The sequence below is a fragment of the Phalaenopsis equestris genome, unplaced genomic scaffold (genome assembly GCF_001263595.1).
Source record: "Phalaenopsis equestris unplaced genomic scaffold, ASM126359v1 Scaffold000569, whole genome shotgun sequence".
Taxonomy (NCBI): domain Eukaryota; kingdom Viridiplantae; phylum Streptophyta; class Magnoliopsida; order Asparagales; family Orchidaceae; genus Phalaenopsis; species Phalaenopsis equestris.
This window is the reverse complement of record NW_018165009.1, coordinates 133207-139941: the sequence shown is the minus strand read 5'-3', so window position 1 is coordinate 139941 and position 6735 is coordinate 133207.

The window sequence follows — 6735 nt, the reverse complement described above, 5'->3', positions numbered from 1 at the left end:
GAATCAGAAGTTAAGGACTGATTCCAAAATTGAGAATTAAAAGTTAAGGATCAATCTCAAAAAGAGGATCGAAAGTTAGGGACCAACCTCGAAAGGAGGGAATCAGAAGTTAGGAACTGATTACAAAATGAGAATTGAAAGTTAAGGGTCAATCTCAAAAGAGGATCGGAAGTTAGGGACTGATCTCGAAAGGAGGGAACCAGAAGTTAAGGATTGATTCCAAAAATGAGAATTGAAAGTTAAGGATCAATCTCAAAAGAGAGTCGAAAGTTAGGGACCGATCTTAAAAGGAGGGAATCAGAAGTAAGGAACATATTCCAAAATGAGAATTGAAAGTTAAGGATTAATCTCAAAAGAGAGTCGGAAGTTAAGGACCGACCTCGAAAGGAGGGAATCAGAAGTTAAGAACTGATTCCAAAATTGAGAATTGAAAGTTAAGGATCAAATCTCAAAAAGAGGATTGAAAGTTATGGATCAACCTTAAAGCGAGGGAATCAGAAGTTAGGAACTCATTCCAAAAATGAGAATTGAAATTTAAGGATTAATCTAAAAAAAAAGGATCATATGTTAGGGACCGACCTCAAAAGGAGGGAATCAAAAGTTATGAACTGATTCCAAAAATGAGAATTAAATGTTACAATGAGTTTGTGGTGTTGAACCCATAAATATGTGTTATGTGAAAAGGTTGAAATTGTTGAGAAAGATATGTGAAATTTTGTAAGATTTTGTGTAGAATGTGAAATTTTACAAGGATGTGAAGAATTAATGTAGACAAGAATAGTTTTACTGCAGGAGCAAAGAGTAAGAGACCTCGAAATCGAGAGAATCGACTCAACATATATGTTTTCTTTTCTTTTTATTTTTATCATGTTTAATTTCAAAATATTTTCTCCAAAATTTAATTTTTGTGGGTTGATTAATTTTCAAAAGAGTGTTTTATTTGAATTTTATTATTAAGCTTTTACTGTTTTGTTCTTTGTTCATTGTAAACTTGAACCAAGTTCGTGGTTTTTATCCATCATACCAAAAAGTGCAATTGAACAAACATAAAAAAATATTAAAGAGATTTCATTAATCTGCTCCAATAAATGTTACAGATTGAGTGTAGGCCAAAGCCTCAAAAAGATTTTCATTAATCTGCTCCAATAAATGTTACAGATTGAGTGTAGGCCAAAGCCTCAAAAAGTACAATTATGCTGACTGCATCAAAGTACATCCAATAATTTTCCATGCTAAGTACATATCATAGGTTGAGCATGTCTAATCCGCTGTAATGGATATGCAATAAAAAGGACTCCTCTGAGTGTCCGTCTCTGGTGAGGCAAGCTCCTGATTGAGCTGACCTTCTAAGCCACGCTCTAAAACAAGAGTTCTCTTTGCATGTGCTTAGAGGTGCAACCCTCTCATAGCTAGTATGATAGTAGTTCTTCCAGTTCCGGGTCTGATCAAAATCCATATGGAATTTTGTTGTCATCCATCCTTAAGAAAGTCATGGACACCTTGCAGTGTCGCACCCCTGGAATGCAGTGTTTGACGACGTCTGCTCCGTTTCCTTTAAGAACTAGGACTGAACCAAAAGGTAGCAAAATTTCCACGGACCCTCTGAATTCACCATGGCCAATGACATCTATTTCTTTTCCAAATAGGATGTTGCTCTTGCTCATGAATGAGACCGTTCAGAAAGGCCTTACAAAGTCATGATGGTCAATGTATGGAGGAATGCGGTCTCCTTCATCATATATGTTGATAATACAGCTGTCAGGAGTACAGTCAGCTGACAGTATGCTCCATCAGACCATTCTTTTGATCATCCATTTTATATTGGGAGGTAGTGGGTCCACCTGATCGTGTCTCAGAATCCCAGGAAGATTTCCTTGTCTATCATTAGTAAAGTTGTAACAACAGTCGCACTGTATAATGATCGTGCCCTTCCCTCGCAACCACTTTCTTGGCTCGGAATAGGTTCTTTCCATTAGCAGGCTTGCTCAACCTCTATCTCTGAAATCAAAAATGCAGTTGAGAATATTTCGTTCATTGCTCTTGGAGAAGACCTTGGTGTAAAGCTCCAATCCTTCTAATATGTTGATGAACCTACCCTGCACTTCTTCATAGAATTCAAAGTCCCTTTTGCTTACCTTGCTCATCTTGTAGTATTCTGCAGTACTAATGATCAGTGGTTGTCGGGGGTGTTCCCTCATTTCAACGTCGATGGGAATCCAGGCCGGTGTTGTTTCTGTCTGCAACGGAACATATGACTCTACGTCTGACAGGATATATGGCTCTGTAACCAACGGGGCATATGGTTCTGCATCCATCAGGTAATCAGCAATCTAAAATCCATCATCATAGGATACATATTCCTCTAAAGTACTGTAGCACTTAGGGTGGAGGACATTGCAGTCCGGGCACTCCACGAATGCCCCTGTAGCTGACGTACGTTCAGATATCTCGGCGTTGCAGGTCAGGCAACCCATACAAAGAACATCTGAAGTTGGTGGTATTTCCTGCTCTGTAACAAATCCTTACTCATCTTCTGTAGTAGGCAGCCTGGATAAGGTCTCTCTCATGACCGGATCATAGATATCCGTTTCAGGGATAGAAGTGAGCAAGTTCTCTGCCTCTTCTGGCGTCTCCTCTCCTCGCGTAGGAAAATCCTATGTTTTCAACGGCTAGCTTTTCTACGCTGAGTCCTCCGTAGTGGTGCATCTGGAAGTCTTTAATTATCGGCATCGACTAGGCCTCCGGTTGGCGTAGCTATCATGGATGGTAGGCGACTGGTCCCCTACATCGGGTCTTATTGTACCATTACATTTTTCCCCTTCAGTGAGGAACTATTTCTGGTTCCAAACCTTAGCAGTGAGGGTAGCCCTTTATTTCCTGACGTTTGACCACATCAATCAGAGGACCCTCATAGTCCATGTCGACTTGGATAAAGTCCATGTCGAAGTCTATGGTGCCGCCCTGCGGCGCCCTTTCTTTTTCCTCGCCCTTTCTTTGTTGAGTGCAAGGTTTCAACCATCTTTAAAAAAAAAGATCAGCCTCTAGTCTGACATTTCTCTGCATACGACAGGAAAAATATCAGTGAGTTGAAACTTTGTGTGAACAAGAAAAAAATAAAATGTATATTAAAGAAAATTTTGGTTTTATGTTGGTGAGAAAACCATTTGTTTATGTGTATATTTTATTTAATTTAGTAGAATATCAAGTTTAAAAGAAAAAATTGAAATGTGCAATTTCAAATTTTCATTATGTTGAGGTTAATTTTATTACAAAATTTTCGACCCGATCACAGACATTAGACAAAATAGATAACCTCACAACAATTTAAATTTCAAAATTTCAAATCAAGCGATGTTAAGAAATGTTAGGTTGTGTAGTATGTCTTCAGGTATCGTCCGTTGATCGGCAGTATGGGTCTTTCACCTTGGGAATCCACTAATTGGTAAGCTCCTCCTATATAGACATTTTCAACGACAAATGGTCCCTCCCAAGTTGGCTAGAATTTTCCACCTATCTTGCGGTGTGCAAGAATGGGTCTTTTGAGCACGAGGATAAGGTCACCAACTTTGAATATCTTTGGGCGGACCAATTTGTCGTGAGCTTGTACCAACTTTGCCTGGTAAAGTTCCAAATGTTGTTGTGCTTCAAGTCATTTTCCCTCAAGACTTTCTAATTCTTTAAGTCTGAGTTTTGCACCTTCTTCCGTTGTAATTTGGTTGGTGACAGCGACTCTGAGAGACAGCATGTAAACTTCTAATGGTAGTACGACCTCGGACTCGTACACGAGCATGTAGGGTGTGCACTGAGTGGGAGTCCTGAATGTTGTCCGATAAGCCCACAAAGCTTGTAGTAACTTGTTGTGCCAGTCTCTTTTGTTTTCATCCAGTGTTTTTTTTTTAATTTGTACCAACATTTTATTGAAGGCTTCAGTCAGACCATTTGCTCTGGGATAGTAAATTGTAGAATATCTCCAGTCTATCCCATGTTGTTTGACGAAATTATTGATTTTGGTACTTTTAAAAGTTGTCCCATTGTCAGAAATTATTCTTCACGGTAATCCAAAATGGTAGATGATTTGTCTTTTGAAGAATTGAAGGACGTGATGTTCCATAACCTCTCGTAATGGTACTGCCTCTGCCCATTTAGAGAAATAATCTATAGCGACGAGTATAAATCTGTGTCCTTTGGAGGATGGAGGTTCTATCAGACCTATTATGTCCGTGCCCCAACACTCGAATGGCCACAAGGCAACAGTTGGGTGTAGCACATTGGGAGGTTGGTGTAAGACCACCCCATGTACCTGGCACTGGTGATATCTTCTAGTTGTATCCAAGCAGTCAGACATTATTGTTGGACAATAATATCCGAGTCTTTTAATCTTCATTTTTATCTTTGGCCTTGACTGGTGAACGCCACACAATCTGGCATATACTTCTTTAACAATATTTTGTGCTTTTGTTTTACTTAAACATCGTAGCCACATCTAATTGAACGATCTTCTGTAGAGGAAATCACCTACTATACCGTATGACATAGCCCTTTTTGTAATGTGATGTGCCTCAGACTTGTCCTCTGGCAGCTTTGGCCTTAACTGGTGAACGCCACACAATCTGGCATATACTTCTTTAACAATATTCTGTGCTTTTGTTTTACTTAAACATCGTAGCCACATCTAATTGAACGATCTTCTGTAGAGGAAATCACCTACTATACCGTATGACATAGCCCTTTTTGTAATGTGATGTGCCTCAGACTTGTCCTCTGGCAGCTTTCCAGTATGCAAATATTTTATTAATGGCTTGCGCCAATCTTCGTTGATATCCGCAACCGCAATTATTGTTTCTTCTTCTCTTCCGAGCTTTTATAAAGTTTTGACGTTGATTCAAGACAAAACTTGTCTTCCTTGTATTGTGATATCAATGAAATCCTCCGGGAGACATGCCATATCTCTTGTAAGTTTTGCTAAAGCGTCAGCATGGGCATTATCTCCCCTAGGAATCCGATAGAAAGTTATATTGTGAATCTGTTCCAGCAGCTTCATGGTGTACTGATGGTATTTTGCTAGTCTTGGTTTCAAAATCTTGTATTGTCCGGCGACTTGTTGGATGATGAGTTGTGAGTTGAGTTGTGAGTCACTGTCTATTATATCCATCGAGATTGCCAACTCTAATCTTGTTATTAAGGCTTCATATTCTGCTTCGTTGTTGGTACATGACTCTGTCAGGTGATATGAGAACCTCAACATACCCTTATCTGGCATGATAAAGATCAAAACAATACCTACTTTGCCTGGTATAAATGTGTTGATCCTTTGTCATTTCTGGCTGACGAAGCTCGTCGAAGTACATTTTCCAGCATTGCGCACTAGAGAATTCCATTTGTAGTACCTGCTCATCTGAAAGTTCATCATTAAGAGGGGACCCAGCTGGAAGTGGGTGTGCAGCGAGAAAGTCTGCTAAAATCTGTCCCTTTATAGCACGGAGAGGAACAAAAGTTATATCAAACTGCAATAAAATCATTGACCATCTTGCTAGACGTCCAGAGAGTGTTGGTCGGGTCATCAAATATTGCAACAGATTGACTTTTGAAATTAAGGTAATCTTATGAGAAAGTATGTAATGTATAAGCTTTTGGGCGGCAAAAATCAAGGCTAAACAATGCTTCTCAATAGGTGGATATCTTATCTCCGTTGGTATTAAGCGGCGACTCAAGTAGTACAGTGCGTTTTCTTTACCCTCTTCATTGACTTGAGCTAAGAGGGCTCCAAGAGAGTCGTCTAAGGCCGCGATATAAAGTATCAAAGGTTTCCCTAAGATAGAGGCTACCAAGACAGGAGGTATCATTAAATATTGCTTAACGTCCTCAAAGGCCAGATGGCATTTCTCTTCAAAAAAAAATGGCGTTCTTTTTAATTAATGCGGAGAAGGGCTGACACCTACCTGATAGATTAGAAATAAAGCGTCTCAGATATGCCAACTTTCCTTAGAAGGATTGTAGTTGTTTCAAGGTTTTGGGAGGAGACATTTCCACGATAGCTTTAATCTTATCTGGGTCGATCTTGATTCCCCGATGACGGACAACGAATTGTAGAAATTTCCTAGAGGTAACGCCGAAGGCGCACTTTAAGGGATTCATAATTTCTTGTTCCGACTAACATATATCATATCATATGTTTTTACATGCAACAAAAATACCTTCTACCTAATAAGACATTGTTTCAACACAATAAATGTATCAACCTTTTGATACAATTCTATAATGGGAACACTTATACCATCTCTTTCTATCAAAATTATGCTATATCCATTTTTTCAGGAACACCAATCTCAATATGTGTTCTGAAGGCGATAAGTGCTGCATCCTTGGGAGCCATCTTGATTTTGTTGTACCCTGACGATCTATCCATGAAGGAGAAAATTTCATGTGTAGAAGCGATATCCACCATCATTTTTGGTATCGGTAACGGAAATTTGTCTTTTGGACACACTTTATTCAAATACTTGAAGTCGACACTGTTGACCTCACTTTTGGTTGAGGTCTAGAAACTTCTTTAGTAGCCTAGGTCTAGCCATAGGACTTTCCTATTGACTAGTCTTAGAAAATTAGAAAAGGTACCCCCACCATTAGAAATTCAAAACTTTTCTTTTTACTCAACTTGAAATTCCACATATTGATCTTAACCTCTAGCATTTAGTAGGTAAGATCATTATAAGAGAATTCAAGAAGAATCCCTAT